We start from the raw sequence: 23,450 nt of genomic DNA, 5'->3' as shown, positions 1-23,450 counted from the left end.
CCAACCGATTAACGCATCAAACTCAACAATTTACAATTCTACACCCGATGAACCCTAGTTTTCGAACTAAAATCGATTGACCGACCTGAACACCTCCATTGGCCAAAAAATTTTAGTATGTTGTAAGTGACATACCTAGGAAGTTAACGGAGCACGAACTTAAATTATAACAGCCCCGAAAGATGCGAGAAAGGGCAGCCACCGGTTAAACCTAAAACGAACTTATCGATTAATACGAATACAACATGCAGATTTTAGCACGCAAAGATGTATTTTATTACATAAGAAAAACATGGAATTAAATTATTAAATTTTTACTAGTGTTGCATAAATATCTTAAGTTTATAAAAATATTTTTATTATATTTTTCTAGTGGACACAAAAATCATAAAAATTCTTCCAACACAGAAAGGTATGTGCAGCTATTTCAGCTGCGCAACAAAATTGTTTTATTTTTATAAAATTCATTACTCAGCCAAATTAAACGATTAAAATTGGGTTTGGTTTCTAACTCAAAATATTAACTTCCAGAAGTGGAACCAACCAATTTAGACTTGTCGAAAAAAGGTTATGACGTCGGGAAGACAGACCAGAATCCGTCATCCCGCATCAGCTTTGACACTCGATTTTATAAATTCATAAAAACTATTCAAATCTCGTCCACAAATTACGTATTATACCTTTCTGGAAACTAGACTCAAAGTAGAACATCATGAAATCAAGAATCGATCAAAAACAGTGGATTAACATCGCGTTACAGACCCTACAATAAATGTATACGAATCTGTCAACAAGCCGTTATCATCAAAACTCAATCTTAACCACCAATAAGCGCGCCATAAGGATGAATTAAGGTGAAAAAGACTAGAGGGGACATGGAACTAACCTTGAATTAGATTTTTACACCCTAATGTTGGCTGGAAAAAGGAAAATCGGATGGTATGGGAGCCTTGCAGCTGCCGATCGCAGAACAATATGGAGGCTAGGATTTTGGGTTTTTGATTATAATATAAAATGTTACGTTCTGACCCTTCCAAGTTGAAAGTTGTGACACTTGAATGAAACTTAAGTAATTCAACTTATGGGTATGACAAGGAGGTCCCCGAAGTAAGCCGGTTCAAACCCGATAAATATACAAACTCTACAACGTGCATGCCGATAAACGAAAATGTCGGGTGCTACATACTAGTATAATACTTTAAGTCATAAGAGGGGATGTTTTGGGAAAAAAGTATGGACAAACGGACTTTTAAAACGTATTACAAGGCTCTAAATTAGAAAGATGAAACCCCGGCTTTTTGACCAACATTTATAAACGATCGAGCCGATTAACGAAATTTACGGACGTTACATTATAAGTACATCCCTATATATATATATATATATATATATATATATATATATATATATATAGGGAGAGGATTAAGAGAAAACTCAGCTTTAGAGAGAAAACTAAAAAAGTCCTAAAGAATTATTTTTAATTAAAAATAAAAAAATATTTTCAAAATTCTGTTTTAGCCATTATTCTTATATTTTCTTATATTTCACTCAAAAAATATAAAAAAAAATAAAAAAAACCGCTGTAATGCACATACGTATTACTGTGCGATACCGTTGTATTACACATGTGTATACTGTGTATTTTTGAGTTTAATAGTGTTTTATTGCATATATTCAATATTTGTGTATTGTATATAGTAGTAGTGTTGTATTATATGGAAAAAAAATAATAATAAAATAAAAGTCGATGTGGTGCACATGTGCGTTAATGTTGTATTACACATACGTACTAATGTTTATTCGATGTGTGTATTAGTCTTATATTGCATATATACAATAGTGTGTATCAAATATGTGCAATAGTGTTGTATTCTATGCAATACAAACACTTTTGTATATATGCGATGCACACTATTACACATGCGCACTATACCAATGGTTTACCGAAAAGTTTTTTTTTTGAACCAATAACAACATATAAGAATAATGGAAAAAAAAGAAACTTCAAAAAAAAAATTTTTAAAAAGTTAAAAATAGTTTTTTAGAAGTTTTTAGGAGTTTTTAAGTTTTCTTTTTAATCGGAGTTTTCACTAGAACTCACCCCTATATATATATATATATATATATATATATATATATATATATATATATATATATATATATATATATATATATATATATATATAAACATCCAAGTATAACATCAGGGTCGAGCAAACGTACAACCCAAACACGTAACATCTCATCCAACGTATGCAAACACAAAGTAGGCATACGTAACATCCATAGTCGATAACGACTACTAAAATCGCCAAATATTGGCCATATAATAATACATACATACATACGATAATACCATCTTAAGGACTACCTTATACAAGTAAGCGCATCCAAAATAATTTTAAACAATTCATCAAGCAAAATCGCTTAGGTGTGCATGCTAGCCCAAAATCTTAAAAGAGTAAAAAGGAGCATCATGAACTCACCTGACACAAGACACGTATTCACCACGAGCTAGAGAATCCCTAAGAAATCCCATAACTCAAACACCTGTCGGTTTACATTCAAACATTACTAACGACACCGAAAGGACTCGTTTATCCTACGAGATGACTTAACATGGTTCGAGTTACCTAAATCCTCGACCTCATCGAACTCAATCATAACAGCCCCCGTGGCCTTACATTCACCAACACGACCCTTAGATACTCCCGAGAATAAAGAATTCCCAATTTACCCCCCGAAGCACTAGGTGACACTAACACGCGTGTTTAAGAGTTGTTTAGGCCATTAACATCCAACTCAGCCCCGTGTGGACCCAATATGATAAAATCACAGCCAATAAGTCCACACGACGCTACACGAGTCAAATGGGTCGGTAACTCGCAAGTACAACGCACCAACTATTCAATAAACGAAATTGCGCGTTGTATCGACCCGTTTGAGCAACCGACAACCAATTCAGCCCCATAACTTATAAAAATGATTTTTCAACAGCCCGTACATCAAACCAAGTTCCCCCGAGCTGAATTGGTCGTTAATCACTTCAACCTTCCCGTTAAACGCACCAAACTACAATTCTAGTCAACCGAATACAATCTTTCAAACTACAACTAGTTGACCAACCTAACGAACACCAATGAACATGATTTTTAAGTATGATATACTAGACATACCTAGGAGGATTTTGGTGCAAAAGCCTCAACCAAAACAGTCCCGAAAAGGTTAGAATTGACAGCCACCCGGTAAGCCTACAACACGCAATTTAACGATCAATACGCGTGATATAACGATCAATTAAGGTGTAAAAGACTTGGGGAATCGTAGAACTAGCCTTCAATTGATGTTTTACGCTCACACCTTGGCTGGAATAAAGAAAATCGCAGGGGAGGGGGGCTGGAAGCTGCCGGTCGGAATAATGGGGGAGTTATGGTTAGGTTTGTTTATGTTAAAAACATTTTTTCACATCTAGTCCCTCAAATTTTGAAAAATTAACATCTTGGCTGAAAAGTTAAATGTTCTAACGTACCGGGATGACGAGAAGGTTTCCGAGAATTGTCGGTTAAATCTCGAGAATTATACATACTCTACATGCTTTAAATCTTTAAACCGAAAATTAGCTGGCGTTACATGTGGGTGATAGAAGCCAATTGTAGAGGGCTAATCTCCCAAGCGATAGACTCTTTAAGTGGGTTAGACTCTAAGAAACAGAGACAAGAAGTGATCAACAAAACTAAACTTTAATTCATTTTTCCTCCCCTTTAGTATTAATAGAACAATGCTTGGGGGTGTTTGGGATTCCTTATTTTACCTACTTATAACTTTTTATCAAGTTAATAAGTTACAATATTGTAACTTATGATAAATTTCCTTTCACAATATAAGAAATCCCAAACACCTTGTTACTTTTCAAAAAGTTAATAAGTTATAAGTTGGTGAAAGTAAGCAATCCCAAACACCCCTAAATACAAAGAAACTTAACCGTACTAGAATAACTAAAATAAATGTGCACCTATATTATGTCATGAACATGAGAACATGGGTAATTAATAAAGAACTAGTATCCATGCTTGCAGAAAAGTAGGATAGTGCAATGTGGGTAAATACGGTGATCGTATTAGTGTGCATTTGCAACCTATATGCTTCACCTTGAGGTGGAGCAAGGGAATATTGGTCAATTCCATATTTAGAAAATAAATTAGCTCCAATGTTTATGCCATATTCTTTGGTTTTTCCTTATTTTTCATCTTTGACGCACTAGTATAAAATTAGATCTCGTATCTTGTAATAATAATTCATAAATAAACAAACAACTTGTTTTTGATACATAGAAATTAAGAACAAAAGCATCAATTCATTCATTCAAAGGGAGGTTGAGCTCTCTCTCTCTCTCTTATTTTTGTTTGGTTTAAGAGTCTCACTACAACATGCTTGACCTTTTCTATAAGCTTATTGTTATATATTATGAGCCTCCTTGATATAATGCGTGAATTTGAATAACATATTTTCTTTATTTCAAAGGGTCATTGGATTTTAATAATTCAAACTTTGGCTTTTTGGCCTTCATTAATCTCAACTTAAGAAATTTCATGTGTTAATCCCAACTTTACCATATTAGACTCCACTAAGCCTTTTCCTAACGGAGACTAACCCAATTAGTTTTTAGATAAAATATGTCATTTCTTCAAATTTACGGGGTAAATAACTTTTTTTTTATGATAAACCAAGATTATTTTTCTCTCCGACTAGTGGTGCAAGCGAGCCGAGACGAGCTCGAGCTCAGCTCGCTTCTATCTTATTTCTAAAGCTCGAGCTCGGCTCGTGAGTGGCTGGCTCGATATCAGCTCGTTTACTATTTATTAATCAATTTTTATATATTTATAATTTAAACTATATAAAAATAATATTATAAAGTATGTATTATTTATTTATATTTTCGTTACTAATTATATTAATTAATAATAATATAAATTTTCAAACTCTTCTTCACAAACCTGTAATCTAGACGGCGGCGACGGTGGTTGCGGCGCAGGCAACTGTGGCGGCAGTTGCAGATCCTCTAGATGGATCTCACAACTTTACTTGGGTTAATCCGTGTTGTTAGTTAGCGGAAATCACTAGCAACACTCGGATCTTAGTTTTGTTAAAATAAAAGAGAGAAAATGGAGAGGTTGGATAGAAACTTTATTTTAAAGAGTTGTGTGAATATTATTTGTTATGGACAAATGGGTAAAGTTACCGTTTTATAGGGTCCCAATTTCTTCAAGGTTTAAATTTAACGTACAAAATAAACATACTGAATACGTAATACGCCGACTAAAAGCAATCGAATGACATACACAATCCTAATAACAATATAGAATATTGGCCCTACAACCTCCCTCCAGGATTGAGTATGCCGAGAAACCTTCATCAAGTTGTTTGCTTCATTATTTTCTCTTGAAACTTAGTATTTGTCTTGATCCAGGATCATGAATCAGATTGGATACGGGATAAATATTTATTTTCCGGTTTTGTAGACTTTAACTTCAATCTGATTTTCTGGGAAGAATAGGCAACAACAAATTTTAGAAAAACCAGGATATTGTCTTCGGACACAAACAGTTCATTTTTAGGTTCAACCACCAACTTTCACGTTCTTGTCTTCTTTTAAGCGCTTTAGCATTTGCAACTCCAAGCAGACTTGATCTTGATCTACCTATGTAAAACTTGTTTTTAAACAAGTAATTTTGTAAGACAAACAAGGGTATTTAATTCCCTATATTATAAAAGTAAATATTTTAAATTAACATTTTCCGCTGCAAACTTTGATAAATTGACAAAAGTGGTACCAACTGTGAGTCACACGCCTAGGCCCGAAGGCAGGGTGTGACAGCCAGTATCATCAATGCTTTGTCTGAGATCAACTTGAAGCTGTTGAATTCACTGCCTTACACATGGTACAACAACGTGGCTACTATCAAGAGAACCACAAACCAGAATACCATATCACTCTCGGAGTTGACTTCTATCATCAAGTATTTTGAAATAATGGATGATAAGCTCCGAATGAATAATTAGTCCAAAGAAAATAAAGTTGGGACAGGTGCTGCAGGTGAGAAGAAGTCATGCATGCCCTATCCTTCCCGAGGTACACTCAAATCTATGCACCCACTCTTGCATTAATAAAGTTGAGTTCTATAGATATAACTATGATGTTGTTGTTAAAGAGAACTCAAAGTTAAAAAGTCTTAACGAACAATACGTTAAAGCTGATAACATTTACACCACTAAACTCAAAACTCATCATGACGATGTTGCTAACTTGAAACTCAAGATATTTTAATCAGCTAGAACAGTTGAATTTTATAAAAACCAAGTTGTTGAACTAAATTGAAATATTTGAATCTGAGCTTTCTAATAGAAAATCAACTGCTGAAAAGTTTGAAATGGCGTTTGGTAAGTTAAGTGACATTCTTGGAGCATAAAGGGGTACTAAACAAAAGACAGACTTAGGCTATGACCTTTCAGCTGTACCTACACCATTTAATGATAATTACACTAGCCTATCCCACTTTAGTTATAATACCCCTCCAGAGGAAGAGATGGTATATGGAATAAATCATGTACCAAAACCAGTAACATTTGTTCCTCCGGCTTCTAAAGCAACTGCTCCAATACATGTAACTGATGATTCTAATGGTGATTTGTCCTGTTCAGTAGGTTGTACAAAAAAAGTGGGTCGGTAGAAATGGACATGAGTTCTGATTGTGAAATCGTTTATGATGAAACTTTGTTGAAAAATGTGTCAATGAAATTAGGCCTGTTGAAGTGAACATATCAAGTTGTTCATCATCAAGTTATGAGCCTGAGGATAATTCAAGTAAAAGCAAAGTGCTTGAAAATGATAATCAAGCTAGTACTTCATGTAAATATGTGCCACCTAGCAAAAGATCATTTTCTCAAACAAGTAATCATTCACAAAGTCCATAATCATACAACTATTTTTATAACAATTACTATGGTCATTATCAACAAAATTTTGTTAATCCATATTACACCAATGTTTTTGATGATCAGGGTCACAGATCAAATAGGTTTTTAATCATATTCCTTTCCAAGGATCCTTTCCCACTGCATTAACCATATTATAGTTCTAATGAGTTCTATAGTGCTCCTAGGAAAAAAGGTGTTTTGTGTGTGGTCACTCTTCTCACCTTGCAAGACATTGCAAGCTCTGGTTCAAGCAACAAATTGATTTTCAAAAGCGGCTTATTCAGTCCCCAAAAGGAGCTTTTAGTAGCCCAGATTCAAGGATTGATCAAGCTGATAGTGTACCCAATGAAATGAATGTGAGATCCAACGTAATATCGTCAAATGTTTGAATTGTTCTTTCACTTTGCCCATCAGTTTGAGGATGATAAGCAGTGCTAAGATTCAATTGAGTTCTTAACACTTGTTGGAAACTTTTCCAAAAATGAGACGTAAGTCTACTGTCTCGATCGGATATGATAGATAATCGCACACCATGCAATGACACAATGTTATTCATGTATATTCGTACCAATCTATCCATAGAGTAAGATTCATTGATATGTATGAAATGAGCAGACTTAGTTAACCTATCGATGATGATCCAAATAGCATTATGCTGTCGGGTAGTCTTAGGGAGTTTCGTAATAAAATCTATTGTTATCATCTCCCATTTCCAAATAGGTAGTTCAGGTTGTTGAAGTAAACCTGAAGGTTTCTGATGCTCAGCCTTGACTTGTAAACATGTCAGACATTTGGCTACGTACAGAGCAATATACTTTTTCATCGCGTTCCACCAGTAGTTAGGCTTAAGATTCTGATACATCCTATCACTACCGGGATGCATCATATATTTCGATCGATGAGCTTCACTCATAATCCTTTCACGTAATTCATCAACATTCGGTACCCAGATTCTGTTCCGAAGTCTGAGTATGTCATCATCTCCTTTGACTAAAGAGTCAATTGCACCATTACGTTTTTCTTCGGAGATTTGGTTTTCTTCGATTTCTTTCTTTAGAGCGTCCTTGATTTGTTCAATTAAATCTATTTGTAGTTCCAGTTTTTAGGCTCTAACCCTCTTGGGTTTTTCATGTTCTTTGTGACTCAATGCATCAGCTACTACATTTGCTTTTCCTTCATGATAGATGATTTCACAGTCATAGTCGTTTAAAGTTTCCATCCATCTTCTTTGATGCATGTTAAGTTCCTTTTGATCAAATATGTGCTTTAACTCCTATGATCAGTGTACACGATAAACTTAACTCCATATAAATAGTGTCTCCATAACTTCAAGGAAAAAATTATGGCACCCAACTCTAGATCGTGAGTTGTATAATTCTTTTCATGTACTTTCAATTGACGAGAAGCATAGGCTATTACTTTATTTCTTCGCATTAGTACACAACCCATACCTGAATGACATGCATCACTAAATACAACAAAGGTTTCTGTACCTTCTGGAAAAGCCAGTATAGGTGCATTAGTTAGCTTTTGTTTGAGTAAATCAAATGCTTCTTGTTGTTCGGTTCCCCATTCATACTTAACATTCTTTCGAGTTAAAGAAGTTAAGGGAACAGCTATACGGGAGAAATTCTCGATGAATTTTCTATAATATCCGGCTAAACCTAGGAAACTTCGAACTTCGGTTGGTGATCTAGGAATTTCCCACTTAGCTATCGCTTCAATCTTGGCGGGATGTACTTGAATTCAATTTGCATTAATAACATGACCCACAAAATGAACTTCACGCAGCCAAAGATAGTCACTTGCCTCATGGTTAGTATGTCTGTAGTGTACCCACTACAGTACATATATGTAAGGATCCAAACACATGTGTATTTTAGCCTGAGTGTTTAGTACTACCTTGTATCAAAACATTTTAGAGGATTTGAACCAACCCTCATGTAAATACTTTCATAACTCTTTTACATATGGATAACAGTCCATAGTTTAAAGAGTAAATATCTTAAAAACGATAAACCTTAGACGTATTCACGTCATAAAACACACTTATAAAAAGGTTGGACGTATTCACCTTTTGTGATATAAATGTATCTCACTGACCAATGCCTGTTCTTTATCTCGGACGTATAGTAGGAGAATAACATTTTATAAATAACTAGATCTATGATCTAGCTTTAGACCTTTAGTCTACTTGCATAACCTTTACCTTAATATCCATTTCATTTATAAGACATATGTTTAACATTTATAGGCTACGTTTCTTCTTCATGAAGAAACGTGTATATCAAGTTTCTTCTTTCATAAGTAATATCTTTATAAAATAAAGAACAACATTTCATCTAGAATCTTATCTTATGAAAGATTATATTTCACTAACTTATTTGATCAAGGTATAGACTATACCCCCGACTAGGGTCTAAGCAATATATAATAATAATAAAATAATAATAACTTAAGCAGAAGCCCTACCTTATGCGGGTATTTTATTTGCCTAAGCTTTGCACGGGCAACACTTCTACTTTCTTATCAAGTATTAAAACTTAAATCGTCGGGACCTTGCTCCTAGCTCGCTTAACCACTCTACAGATCGTCAAAACTTCGGTTCTTGCACGAATTACGAGAAATCAGGACCTCAGAACCTCATAATGATCGGGCACGCTTTCCAAGGTTATACGTGTGTAAAGAAAGGTGAATTTGGGATGATTTATGCTTCAAACCCGTAATCCCCTTTTATAGGCAAAGTTTTGCCAACCGTCGCGTAGCGCGATAGGCCTCTCCATAAGCCATCGCGTAGCGCGACGCCGCAATACACGAGATCTTGCCATGTGTTGACACGTGGTTGGACATGTGTATCCGGTTACTTAACCGGGTCATCGCGTAGCGCGATACCCTCTTCCTTCTGCACCATCGCGTAGCGCGACGCCCCTTTTTTCTTAGTTTATGGAAACATCATCGCGTAGCGCGATGCTTAATATAACCTGCCCATCGCGTAGCGCGATGGGTCTAGAAACCAAAATTTTTATTTTCAGCCCCTGGACTTTGTTAACTTGTCATGTCTTGGTCTATCTTCCACGGTTCAAAAATACTAAAGCGGCCCTTATGCGGCGATGCGAAGTGCAAACTGCACCATCAAAATGTCACATTACACCCATCGCCCGAGTCCGAGTCCGTGCGCGTCGGGTGTGCTTCGCACCCTCTGCTAGGACTAGTGAGAGTGGTTAGCCATACAAGAACATTACCATGGAAAACTCCTTTCTAATAAAGTGCTTTCATTTCTTTCACTTTCCATGTGGGATGGAGTTTCCTTACTTGTTTCCTTAACATAAAAATGTTTTCTTTTCTTTATCATATTTTCCCCTTACTTATCTCACAAAATATTTTTGATCCTTTAACTTTATAAATTTGTTAAATTTGGATCTAAATTTTGTGGGTGTTACACTGGTACTTCTCATTTTAGTGATGGGTGACTCAAATCTGTTGATGAGAGAGGCAACCGATTTTCCTTGAACATATTTTAACATGTCGAATTCTCTATTTAACATTTCCTTTCGGCTTTTCCCCATATCCAGATTTCCTCAAAGCTCAGGTTCGTAAGACATTTTTTATTTAGTTATTTAAAAACTCGGTTAGAATAATTTGAGATTAATTATTTTTTTTTTTTAAAGACAAGACTTGATTAGATTGAAAAAAGTTTTTTTTCTACAGTACTCGAGTTGCTACAGTACTCACGCGACTCGTATGCTACAGTGATTTTTTTTAAAGATAGCACCTAAACTCAGTCTAAAACCACTAAATCGCCCTGGATCTTATTTTTAAGCCGAATCTGAACTCGGACATAAAAACTTAAAACACCAAAATATAGATTTGATGATTTTCGTGTATTTCTAAGGTGTAAGGGACCGTAAAAGAAGTTGATAACACGAAACACAACCTCATAAACAACAAAAACCAAGATCAAAATCCGAAAAGTTTGATCCGAAAACCACAAAAAGTCGAGCCGAAAGCTCTGATACCACTTATAGGTCCTCTAGATGAATCTCACAACTTGATCGGATCAATCCATGTTGTTTGTTAGTGGAAATCGTCAACGGCACTTGGATCTCAGATCTTAGTTTTGTTAGAATAAAAGAGAGAAAATGGAGATTTTGGAGAGAAACTTTATTTCTAGAGTTGTGTGAATATTAGTTGTTATGAAGAAATGGGTAAAGTGACCCTTTTATAGGGTCCTAATTTCTCCAGTGTTTACATTTAACATACAAAATAAACGTACTGAGTACGTAATACACCGACTAAACGCAAACCGAAAGACATACACAGTTCTAATAACAATATAGAATATTGGCCCTATAGCAGTGATGGCGGCAACAGCGGCGGCGGGCGGTGGTGGCAGCGAAGGTAACGGTGGCGGTAGTGGCGTTGGCAGTGGCAACGGTGACGGTGGGCGGTGGTGGCAGCACAAACTTTGATTACATGTTTGACTCATATAATAGTAATAATTTTGATTACATGTTTAACTCATATAATTGGTTTCCTTGTGGTGCTAAGAATGATACGATACAGTATATCCTCATTGTGAAATCACATAAATGCCTCTTTTTATTGTACAACTCGATCCAAACATTCTCCATACCTTTTTTTTAAATGTCACTAGTTTTAGTGCCTTTCTTTTTTAACGAAAGAATTGTATCTTTCAACTCAACGAACAACAGAACACCAGGTATTTTTGTGAACAACTGCTTCATGACTCTTTTCCTTTTATCGACTCTTGAAAAAATCAGTTAATCCAAATACAGTTTGATAACTATACCAATATTAAAATTAAAAGACTACCGAGTCCTACTCCTGTTAGAATACAAACAATCTGATAATTGTCTAACTAGTCTGTACAATTTTTTATTTGATTCTCGAATGATCTCTTTAATTCAAGTTAATAAAATCTTTATCGGAGATCTTTAAAGCAGAAGCTGAATCGTGCTGAATCGTGACGTTAGGTGTATAATCAGTAGAAGAAGAATTTGTTGATGTTTCTGTCAGCCCACCTCCACTGTTCTTGGCTATGAGTCTTACTCCAAAACCAAAATAGAGGGCGGAATTATCTTGAATGCTAAACTCAAGATATTTGTATGTTTGAATTTGATCCCACCAAGCAGTGTGTTTCAGTGAACCAAATGAAACATACCACACCAATGTTACAAACCAACCAAATCACTGTCCTTCCAACACGTATAAATTTTGGAATCCAAACCAACCGGCTTCATAACTGGCCATATATCACTTTCTTCCCAAAACACATCATCCCCTGAATCCTTATAACTTGAAACCTTCTTTATGTTTATCTGTAAATTGTCTGTGTCGACGACGACAGCTGTGTAAACTGCACATATTAAGAAACCATAAAAGTCATCGCACCAGATCATCTCTGGAAGTTTCAATGTATATCTGCATTCTCTAAGTAGACGTGGTGTAAACGCCTTTGCAATCTCAAGGCCTGGATGCACGAGAAGCATGAAGCCATTTTCAATAGCATTTCGCTAATTGATAAACACAAGTTAATTACTCTAGTTACCATTAATAATATCTCACCCTCTCTGTATGTGTGTGTGTGTAAAGCTTAATTAATTGATATTCAGAAAGACAAAGAGAGCCACACATACCGCAAGCATTGATTGTAGTAATCTCCCACCACCATTTATGGTCCTAGATAAAGCAAGCGAGACTAGACGTAACCATTTACAATATATGTGACAATCTCCACTGGTTGTAAGTGACCAGCAACCCATCGCTATAATAATAACTAACCTTGATAGGAGATCAGGAAATTTAAGAAGGTTAGTGCACTATGACAGATTGAGGACTTTGAGACGAGTAAGTTGCGAGATGCTGAAATCTAACCGTGAAAAACTATTACCACTTAGATCTAGCTCTTTTAAGTTGTGTAACTCACCAATACCAGAACCGATTACTCCATCTTTCAAATTGCAATAAGTAATTTGTAGACTCTTGAGGTTTTCCATGTGGGAAATTGCTGGAAACCTTTTAAGCTTCGGAGATTTATATATACATAGTTGTTCAGGATTTGTATGATTTCCTAATGATGGGTGAATCTTTTGTAACTCATCACATTCCTGAAGTGTTAACTTTTGAAGACATGGGAATCCATTAAAATCTGGTGTGTTGAGTAGCTCCTTCATTGAAATGAGTTCAAGCACTTTCAAATTTAGTAGACGCTATAATGTACCGAAAAGTTAATATAAGAATTTATGAGAAATAAAACACTTTAATAAATAACTTACATCTTATACTAATAAGATAGACTAATAAAGAGGTAAGTGTAGTTTGCATCACTTGTGGTCAACAACAAAACGCAGGATTAAAGCCGGTGGTCGATTTTTTGCATTTTGGGTCCCCGACATTTGCAAACTCGTGCTATTTGAGCCCAACCATTACCCAAACGTTTACAAATTGTTAGGGAGCCCATGAAAAGACCACTATACCCTTCACTTTGTGTCCCTGTGTGGTTGTGTAGTATATAAATTTTAAACCCTCATTATCTTCTGATGGATTTGATTAAAGGGATAACAATGTATAATAAGCAATCGATTCAAACACTATTATTAAATGGATTGAACTGCATACATTAATAGTGAGATTCAATCTTTTAGATAGATAAAAGACAAACAGCTATAACCCAAAGAAACTGGCTTAGCATTACATACTTAGACAATATGAATGTTTTCTTGAGTGGATAATTAGATGGAGAAGATGGTAATTGGTGTGAAAATGTAATTCGAACTTGTCAAGCACGTGGATTTTTTATGCAGAAGGAGTCCTAGTCAGTTCCTATTTTGTTGGTTATTATTTTGAATAAGTTTGTTTGATATTTGTTAGATAAGACCGATTCTCTAGTTATAGCCGTTTGTGGCTTTGTTATTTTTTCTATTTAAGAGATCTTAATCTCTTTCTTTTGTATTCACTTTTGCAATTAATAAAACCCTAAAAAGAGTCTGTTGTTTTCAATCTTGTGTTAATTCTGTAATCCTCAATCTCTTGTATACCAACAGATTGTGGTATCAGAGCTGGTTCCTTGTGCTTAATTCAATAACCCTCAAGAACCCAAATCCATGGCCGATCAAACTATTCCACAAACCCTACCTTACCTATTCCAGTGTTCAAGGGCGACGGATATGAACATTGGAGCATTTAAATCAAGACTATTCTAAGATACAGAGATCTGTGGGATCTGGTTTTGCCAAAAACGATCGTGAAAGAAAGATTGTGCAAAAGAAAGATGCCTATGCTATGGCTATCATCCAACAGGCTGTCCATGAACAACTCTTTTCACGTATTGCACAGCCTCATTTGTAAAGGAAACATGGGAAATCCTTAAGATGGAGTTTCAAGGAGACTCCCAGATCCAAGCAATCAAATTACAAGGCCTACGACGTGACTTTGAAAATCTTAACATGTCAGCAAATGAAGCAATTGGTGACTACTTCTCCCGTGTTAAGGGAATTGTTAGTCAGAGAAGATCCTATGGTGAAAAAGTAGGAGATCAAACCATTTTGGAGAAGATACCACGTAGTCTCACTCCTAGTTATGACTATGTTGTACCCTCCATTGAAGTCTCACACGATCTAGCTACTCTGACCCCGGTGAAGCTCATGGGTTCATTGCAATCCCGCATGAGGAAAGAATCAACAGAAGGCAACTTGTTAAACATGTCAAGTTGGATGAACAAGCCTTGCAAGTCATGGCTGATAGGTTCCTAAGTGGAACAAATACATAGTTCACTGGATCAAGAGGTGGTAGAGGAAGAAACCCATATAGAGGGAGAGGCCGTGGTAGGCATTTTGACAAAGGGAGAGTGCCTCAGTGCACCATCTGCAACAAGGTTGGGCATTATGAAAAGGATTGTTGGTATAATGAGGACGCACATGTGAATATGGCAACAGATGAATATGGAGATGCCAAGGACTCCAACAAGGAGGAGCCCAAGTTGTTCATGGCGATTGTTCCAGAATCCCAGTTCTCCTTCATGACACACGCTGCTCATACTGGTAACAAATCCTGTCTATAGTTTCTTGATTCAGGCTGCTTAAACCATATGACAGGTTTGAAAGGAAGTTTTTCCAAAATGGATGAGTCATTGAAACTTGTTGTCCATCTTGGTGACAAGAAGGAAATGAGATTTGAAGGAAAAGGAAAAATTAACCTTGCTGATTGTAGTTATAAGTTGTTAGAAGATGTGTATTTTGCACCTCAACTTGAGTATAACCTTCTAAGTGTTGGCCAATTAATGAGGAAGGGATATTCCCTCCTATTTGATGATGATAAGTGTGTCATAAGATGCAAGTCCACAAATACAGTCCTCATTTCAGTTATGGTGGCCAATAATAGCATGTTCCTTGTCGATGCTTCCTTAACCAAAACAAATGAAGCCGATCATGTCAGAACCAAAACCGATCCAGTATCCAGATTATGGCATGCCAGATATGGTCACTATAATTCTCTTGGGTTGAAACTTCTACATGTTAATGGTATGGTGCTTGGACTCCCAAGCATTAAACCACTTTGGTCCTGTGAACTCACCCCTCCCTACACTCCTCAACACAATGGAGTAGTGGAGAGAAAAAATAGAACAGTTATGGGCCTCACAAGAAGCATGCTACAACACAAAGACCTTCCTTGTTGCTTCTGGGCCGAAGGTGTTGCTACTGCTGTTTACCTTATTAATATTGCCCATACAAGAGCCTTGTCTGATCAAACCCCATGGGGTGCATGGTTCAATACTAAACCATCAGTTAGACATTTGAGGGTCTTTGGTTGTTGTGCTCATAGCCTTATTCCATCACAAAGACGAAAGAAGTTGGATAGTAGATCAAAAAAATGTGTTTTCTTGGGTTACTATCCACAATCCAATGGCTACAGGCTCTATAATCCTAACAACAAATCTTTTTTAACCAGCAGAGATGTAGTATTTAATGACGAAGCCAAATGGAAGTTTGCTACACCTTCAGGGGTCAAGAATAAAGTTGTCATCTTTGAAGATCCTTTTCCTACTGAACTCACTTATGAGGATAGTGGTGAAATATTAAACACTCCAAACACAACTTCATCTCCAACACAATCCAATAACTCCTTTAACTCACCTATAAACCTACCAAACTCTCAACCTTAATCACCTACAAATGTCACAGATTCATCCCAAGCTTCAAGTTCTTATGCTTCTCCCTCTCCGTTAAGACATAAGGACCTAAATGACATCTATGCCAATGCTAGAGAAGTTGACACTCCAGAGTATGATGACTTTACAAGTTGTCAATTTGCCCTCAGCATAACTGATCCTGTCAACTTTAATGAAGCTGCTACAAAAGAAGAGTGGCAAGATGCAATGATTAAAGAACTAGAGGCAATTGAGAAGAACCATACATAGGAACTAACCACCTTACCTCATGGAAAAAACTTAGTTGGACTCAAATGGCTATACAAAACTAAATTGGGTCCAGATGGTAAGATTACTAAGTTTAAGGCAAGACTTGTAGCCAAAGGCTACTCAAAATAGTTTGGGATTGATTACCAGGAAACCTTTGCTCTTGTAGCAAGGTTTGATACAATTAGGGTGGTGTTGTCTGTTGCTGCACAAATGGGATGGTGTATTCATCAACTGGATGTCAAATCGGCATCCCTTAATGGTGATTTGTCAGAGGAAATTTATGTCCAGCAGCCAGAAGGCTTTGTTGTTGCAGGCATGGAAGATCATGTGTACCAGCTAAGGAAAGCTTTATATGGCTTAAAACAAGCCCCAAGGGCTTGGTATTCAAAGATAGACAACTACTTCGTCAACAATGGATACAGTAGAAGCCTCAATGAGCAGACTCTTTATGTTAAAACCAATCACAAGAAAGTTCAAATGTATGTCTGTCTTTATGTAGATGACATTATCTGTACAAGTGCTTGTACAAAGATGATTGCTGAGTTTAAAGATGGTATGAAAGATAAGTTTGAGATGACAGACTTGGGGCTTCTAAGGTACTTCTTGGGTCTAGAAGTGAAAAAAACCTAGTGGGGAATATTTGTATGTCAAAAGAAATATGCTAAGGGTCTACTTAGTAAGTTTGGTATGGAAGGATGCAATACAGAAGACACTCCTATGAATTCACAAGAAAAGATGTCTAATCAGGATGTGGCATACAAGACTGATGAATACTTGTTTAGAAGTTTGGTGGGAGGTCTAACCTATCTCACACACACAAGACCTGATCTTACATATGCTGTTAGTTTTGTGTCAAGGTTTATGCTGGCCCCTTCCAAGTTACACTTTGGAGCTGCAAAAAGGATCTTGAGGTATGTTGCTGGAACCACTAAGTTTGGTATTTGGTATGAAGCTAGTGTGAAAATAAGGCTGGTTGGATATACTAATAGTGATTGGGCAAGTTGTGTTGATGATAGAAAGAGTGTGTCTGCCTATGTGTTTTCTCTAGGCAGTGGTGCAATCAGTTGGAGTTCAAAGAAACAAACAACCGTAGCATTATCAAGCACCGAGGCTGAATATATTGCTGCCACAATAGGCACCTGTCAAGCAATATGGCTTAGGCGAATTCTTAGTGACCTTGGAATTCATGAAAGAATGGCCACAATAATTCTCTGTGATAACAAGTCTACAATCAATCTTAGCAAAAATCCAGTGTTAAACAATAGGTCCAAGCACATTGAACTCAAGCATCACTATATAAGAGACATGGTGAAACAAGAACAAGTCATACTTGATCATTGCAGCACTAATGATCAAGTAGCAGATTTGTTAACAAAGGCTCTTTCCAGGGAAAGTTTGTTTATTTCAGACATCATCTTGGACTTATGGAGTTCGAATCAAGGGGAGGTGTGAAAATATAATTCGAACTTGTCAAGCACGTGGATTTTTTATGCGGAAGGAGTCCTAGTCAGTTCCTATTTTGTTGGTTATTATTTTGAATAAGTTTGTTTGATATTTGTTAGATAAGACCGATTCTCTAGTTATAGCCGTTTGCGTCTTTGTTATTTTTTCTATTTAAGAGATCTTAATCTCTTTATTTTGTATTCACTTCTGCAATTAATAAAACCCTAAAAAGAGTCCGTTGTTTTCTTGTGTTAATTTTGTAATCCTCAATCTCTTGTATACCAACAATTGGGTTGATAATTTGAATGTTTTCTTGAGTGGATAGATAAAATAAAATTGGTTGGCGGTAGTGTTTGGTAAAGGAAGCACCAGATATGGGTAACGCGCCACCGGAATTAGGAGGTGGTGGTGCCTTGAATTAGGTTAAAGGTGGTGGTAGAGCGGTAGTGTCTGGTTGAAGAAGATGGTAGTGGTGTTTGCTTAAGAAGAAGATCGTTGGTGTCATTGTGATTAGGAGATTGTGATGGGAGGAGGATGGTTGCTGGTGGTGCTGTGGGGTGGGTGGTGATCGTTGGGGTAAGGGAAGAAGAAGGGGTGGGGCCCACTTATTATTATTATTATGTGTGAAAAAAACGACTTTGCCTTTGGCCCCACTTTTTTTTAACAGTCGATCAACGGTTGACTTAACGTCGGGGCTCAAGTTGAACGAGTTTGCAGACGTCTGGGAATCAGAATACAAAATATCAACCACGGGGTTTCATCTTACGTTTTATTGTTGCCACAGGGACGCAAATTACACTTACCTGAGAAAAATGTATCCACAGGCTTACTTGTAACGCTGCAAAACTAATTCATTGATAATATTCTAATGTATTTTGTTAAGCTGTTATATGCATGCCATACACACAAAAAACGAAAAAAAAAGGTAAAAATTATGTTCATACCATCTAATGTAAGCTTAAATTGGAAATTAATTTTGAAATCTACTTTATTTTTAATCAAATTAATGTGTATACCTTGCTGCCGTTCCAAAGTTCTTTTTGCTTGCTTTGTTTCAATTTTAGAACAACGAGCTTTGGGGGTTGAAAACTGTCTGGGAATGGACTTCTGGAGGGATACCCACTCACATCCATATACAACAACTCATTTGAAAGAAAAGTAAGCCCTTCATCATACTTGTCATCATACATGCGAACGCAAAGCAACCTTAGTTTCTTCATGTTTGAAACAATCTTACAAAGGTGTGATGAAAGACAAACACGATCACCACAATTTACGGCTTTAATCTTGCTATTTTCCTGCAATAAAGAAGGAAACAATGAATATGTTAGATATTACACATTTGATCATATGTATATTTAAAAAACTTAAACTTACAGTTGTTGCATTCCGGAAACATATTGCTTCGATTTCTTCATGTCTCCAAACCCTGCTATGGTTTTCAGGATTCTTAGGATCGTTCCCTCTAACAATGTAGTGTCCCATTTCTTGAACCAAATCATGCGTATCAAACACATCACCAAAACGTTTATCATGCACGATAGTTATGAGAGCTTTTTGTCTTAAAACTTTTATACCTAATTCTGGGTGACAACCACACGCTTCAAGTATCTCCATTGCCTTATCTAGGCTTTTAAATCTCCAGAAACATGCAATATCCAAAAATAACTCTTTTTGGTAAGTGTCAAGCCCATCATAACTAATTTTGAGTATATCCATAACCTCGAGATTTGGGGCGTCCTTTAACTTGTCCAGGGCACTTATCCACTCGTCCTTATTTTTGTCATTCAGAAAAGAACCTAAAACTTTAAGTGCCAATGGAAGCCGAGAAGCATAATAAGAAACCGCACGTAATGAAAGTGTCTCAATCTTCTAAAGGTTCTTCTTCATTATATGCATGTCTTTTAAAAAGCGGCATAGCCTCACCCTTTGATAATAATGTGAAAGGGTAGATGTGGATTACCTTGTGGGCTTTTAGCAAATGTTCGTCTCTAATTGTAATTATTATTCTACTCCTACTACCAAACCAATTACGGTTTCCAGCTAGCGCCTCTAGCTGAACAAGTGTATCGACATCATCAAGAAGTATCAACACTTTTCTATGACATAACATTTTTTTCATCTCAAGCTTTCCTTCCATAACACTATTTACGTTCACTTCTTTTTTGAAAATAGATGATAAAACATTCTCTTGCAGTTTATTTAAGCCATCTTTGCTTATTTTCTCTCTAACATTCTCAACAATACAGTGACCTTGATAAAGTTGAGAGATTTTCATACAAGTTGAAGTCGCAAAAGTAGTCTTGCCACTACCCCCAACCCCCCATATCCCAATCATGCGCACACCATTTGACTCAATGTCTAATATTGACTCCAATTCTTTGAAGTGTGCCCTCATTCCAACTAGATCTTCATCAACACATGAATTTAACACGAACAATCTATCCAAAATTGTATCAACAATTTTTTTTAATGAATTGTGATTCGTGCCTGCGTACCCGAAAAATATATATGAGGATAATTACTGTATCCACAGAATAAAGAGAATGAGTTACAAATTTAAGATCTTAAACTGAAATGATTCTAAGCCATGTAAAATAAAAAAAAATAAAAAAAAATGAAAAAAAAAAAACTTGGATCCACCAATTCAAGAAAATGACCAAGCCAGTCCATCAAATATGCATATATAATAATAGCGTATAGCCTTGGCAAAGGTTAGTTCAATATAAAATAGTATGTATTTTTTGAGTTAAATATTCCTTTCAATATCTAAGCACGCATATAATATAAAATAGCTTTTTTAAGTGAAATTTTAACTAACACCCCCCATTAACGAGGCCGATTCCAAACGTAGAACAGATTGAAGTCCTCATAGCTTTACAAGCAGAGCTTGAGCACCACTTTCTCTTGTTTATGCTTGTCTCACAAACGAGTCTAGCCAAAGCCGAGTCTGAGATCTACATAAAAGCTTGAAAAGCAAGTGAGCTTAAGTTCAACCTCTTTTAATTTAAAGGAGTCATATTAAAACAAAGCTAGCTTACACATACGTTTTACAAATGGGTGTATTAAATGAATATAAAAATTTGTAAATATAAAATGTTTAATTGAATTGTAACATATACGCATAGACTTCAGAAGAAAAAAAAAACAACAAAACATTACCCGTCATCAATGTTCTTGGGCTCCCATCCCGCGATGTTGCTCGCATCAACAAGTGCTTTTCTCCATATTTCAACTTTGGCAACGTTCTTCATCTCTTGTTTAGAAAACGCTTCTCCAAATTTCCTTTTCTGATTTCTTACATCCGTGGGTTCCACGTCATAAAATATGGGTATAACAATTAGCTCTTTCATATCCCTACATTTCATAATATGTGTAAGCTCTTCCAAACACCATGAAGAATTTGCATAGTTTTTAGAGAATATTATAAAGCAATGTGATTCTTCAATAGCCTTAAACAAGGATTCATTGATGAATTCGCCTCGGGGAAGTGCTTCATCATCCTTATAAACACGGATTAGGTGTTGTTTAAGACCCGAGTATAGATGATCTACAAATGTTTTGCGAGTATCTTCTCCTCTAAAACTAAGAAATACGTCATACTTATATGATTGAGAAGAAGAGGCCATTGATATGTTTGGAATCTGTATAATAAGTGAAAACCAATTAAAATGAAGATTTTTTTGTTAACTCAAATGAGTTGAACATGACATTATACTGTTATAACTAACAACATTACATCTAATCTAATCTAATCTAATCTAACTATCTAATTATACTATTAAAAGAAGACCTATTGTTCATATGATATTTGAATACGCTATCCACATAGGCTGTCAAGTGTACAAGTTTCCAAGTTAAACAAATTAATTCCACTTCATTATATATTTTGGTTGTAACATTTCGGGTTTTTATCGTATTCGTTTATTTTCATTTTATCATTGTACGAACCTATTTCGGATCCTAATATTAATAAAAACCTTGCATTATGAGTTATCTAGTTTCTTTATATTCACATCAAGCCCTTCATGTTTACTCATTGTTTAAATCCTAATTATTTCTTAAAATGTTCATAAAATGGCCAAAATACAAACATTAGGGACTAAAGTTGTCAACGGCTGAAACTTGACCCACATGGACGCCGGAGCGCCGCGCGGTGGTTGTCCAGAAGCTGGTCAGTGCTGCTGCACAGTCAGTTCGCGATAAATCTTAGTTCGTTTTCATTTATTAGCTCGTTTTTGGTATAAAATCGGTTATTTTGAGCATAAATCGAGAGAAGTAAGGATCAAGATATCTTAATATAATTGAAATATATATTTAAATTCGTTTCTTATCATTCAAGATCAGATCTTTATGATTATATTGAGAGATTTCATCATAAAAGTCATATTTAGTTGCTTAACGGCCCAAAAAGCCTTTAATTAGTTCGTTTAGGCTTTTCTTATATAAATTAACCTCATTCATCTGCCACAAAACTTTACCTAAACCCTAACAAACATATCTCAGCCGTCACCCTCTTCGCCTCTCTCAAATCTCTTCGATTTTTTGGTGTTTCGTTGAAGAACCGTTCATTAAACGGTTGACTTCGCATGCTTAACGACCTTTGACTCGTTATAACTCCTCATTCGTGCACTTTCCGGGTAAGTTGTAAACTGAGTTTTTGTTCATAAACATCTTCTAGTCGATAACCTTCAATCAATTTCTGAGATTGAAGGGTATTGACTGGTCAATTGCTTTAAAACCCGATAAAGAGTAAAACAGTCAACATCTTTGACTTCTCGTTTTCTCATATTTCTGGTTGGATTCAATGTTCAGTCCAGAAGACTTTTCTTCTAGAAATTTAATTTTAAGGGTTCTGACCAAAACCAGACTCCCGACTCGAAGTTCGGATTCTGGTCAGACTCGACTCGTTTAAACGTTAAAATTGGCATAACTTGAGTTCTACTCATCCGTTTGGATTGATTCTAGCGGCGTTAGGTTAGTTTTTACTTATACTTTCACACCCTTAAGTTTCAGGTTTTGTTGATTATCTTCACTCGGCGCGTTAATCGGAAGACTCGTTGTTTATTTCTTAATATCATATTAACTCGCTTATTATACGGTGAGTTTTGTCATTCCCCTGTTTTCACACATTTTCAAACGTTTTGGGGGTGTATATGTACTTATAGTATTTCATATTATACATATCTCAATCATTAGCAAACGTTATATTGTGTGTGAATTGTTAGACATAAATGCTAATTGATTACTTGTTTAAATTTGCGCATTCAGAGAGGTCCACCATGTTCTCATTATAGTATGATCATATGACCGTCTAGTTTTAACCGGCGCCCGATTCGCTTGGAAATGGTTCACTTGACACTTATTTGCTCATTGGTTTGGTTTGTTTACCGCTTTACTTACGTTTTGCTATCTTTTCATATTATATATTATTGCAAAACTTAATGACTTGCTCACTCAACATTTTTGTTGACAAAACTATTGTATTTTCTACGTATATGCAGGTTATCGTATGAATTGAAGAATTGAAGTCATGGATTGCTAGTTGAGACCATAGGCTTATTCAAGAATAATTAAACTTGAGACATTTGATTTA

At 35.9% G+C, this 23,450-nt stretch overlaps 1 pseudogene; it reads right to left on the bottom strand.

The window, feature by feature from the left end:
* Positions 1–11,895: 11,895 nt before the first annotated feature.
* Positions 11,896–23,450, bottom strand: part of LOC143594267 (TMV resistance protein N-like) — a 30,404-nt pseudogene continuing 18,849 nt past the window's right edge.

This window comes from Bidens hawaiensis, unplaced genomic scaffold (genome assembly GCF_021521415.1).
Source record: "Bidens hawaiensis isolate Kalapana, Puna unplaced genomic scaffold, B.hawaiensis_p1.1 tig00043431_1, whole genome shotgun sequence".
Classification (NCBI taxonomy): Eukaryota; Viridiplantae; Streptophyta; class Magnoliopsida; order Asterales; family Asteraceae; genus Bidens; species Bidens hawaiensis.
Note: the sequence above shows the minus strand (reverse complement) of the source record. Positions and strands in the feature narration are given on the sequence as shown.